This window comes from Aotus nancymaae, unplaced genomic scaffold (assembly GCF_030222135.1).
Source record: "Aotus nancymaae isolate 86718 unplaced genomic scaffold, 86718_ANA_hifiasm-v0.15.2.pri h1tg000058l, whole genome shotgun sequence".
Taxonomy (NCBI): Eukaryota; Metazoa; Chordata; class Mammalia; order Primates; family Aotidae; genus Aotus; species Aotus nancymaae.
The window spans coordinates 31765735-31766614 of NW_026988472.1; the positions used below are offsets into that span (position 1 = coordinate 31765735).

The 880-nt window shown below is 32.3% G+C and overlaps 1 non-coding gene across 1 annotated transcript; it reads right to left on the reverse strand.

Annotated features, from left to right (window-relative positions):
* Positions 1 to 477: 477 nt before the first annotated feature.
* LOC135269981 (U7 small nuclear RNA) lies at positions 478 to 540 on the reverse strand. The gene has a single exon (XR_010338211.1). It is a non-coding gene; the product is annotated as a U7 small nuclear RNA (small nuclear RNA).
* Positions 541 to 880: the final 340 nt, after the last annotated feature.

Consider the following 880-nt stretch of genomic DNA (forward strand, 5'->3'; position numbering starts at 1 on the left):
ATAAATAAATTTGGTTTAGGTTATGAGTATGGGGCTCTTATTATGGGAATGGCACCCTTCTAAAAAGAGACACTAGTGTAGAAGAATTCTTGCTTCTCTGTATCCTTGCCAACATCTGTAGTTTTCTGTTTTTTTAATAGTAGCCATTCTGACTGGTGTTACATGATATTTCATTGTGGTTTCAATTTGCCTTTCTCTGATGATTAGTGATGTTGAGAACTTTTGTATGCTTATTGGACATATGTCTTCTTTTGAAAAATATATATTCATGTCATTCACCCACTTTTTAATGAGAATATTTGTTTTTTGTTGTTGTTACTGAGTTGCTTGTAAATTCTTGATATTCAGTCCCCTCTCAGATGCATAGGTTGCAAATATTTTTCCCTATTTTTCAAATTTTCTGATCACCCTGCTGACTATTTCCTTTGCTGTACAGAAGCTTTTTTTAAAAATTTTTTTATTTTTTATTTTATAATAAAGGGCTTTCCGACAAAAAACCGAAAAGCCTGCTAGACAAATTCTAAAAGAGCTGTAACACTTGTACAGAAGCTTTTTAGTTTAATTGCCTCATTGTCTATTTTAGTTTTTGTTGCTTGTGCTTTTGAAGACTAGTACAACCTCTATGGAAAACAGCATGGAGATTTCTCAAAAGAACTGAAGACAGAACTGCCATTTGATCCAGCAATCCTACTACTGGGTATCTAGCCAAAGGAAAATAAATCATCATATAAAAAAGATACCTGCACTTATATGTTTATTGCAGCACTATTCACAACAGCAAATATGTAAAATCAATCTAAGTGTCCATCAGTAAATGATTGGATAAAGAAAATATGGCATATATACACAATGGAATACTATTCAGCCATACAAAAGAATG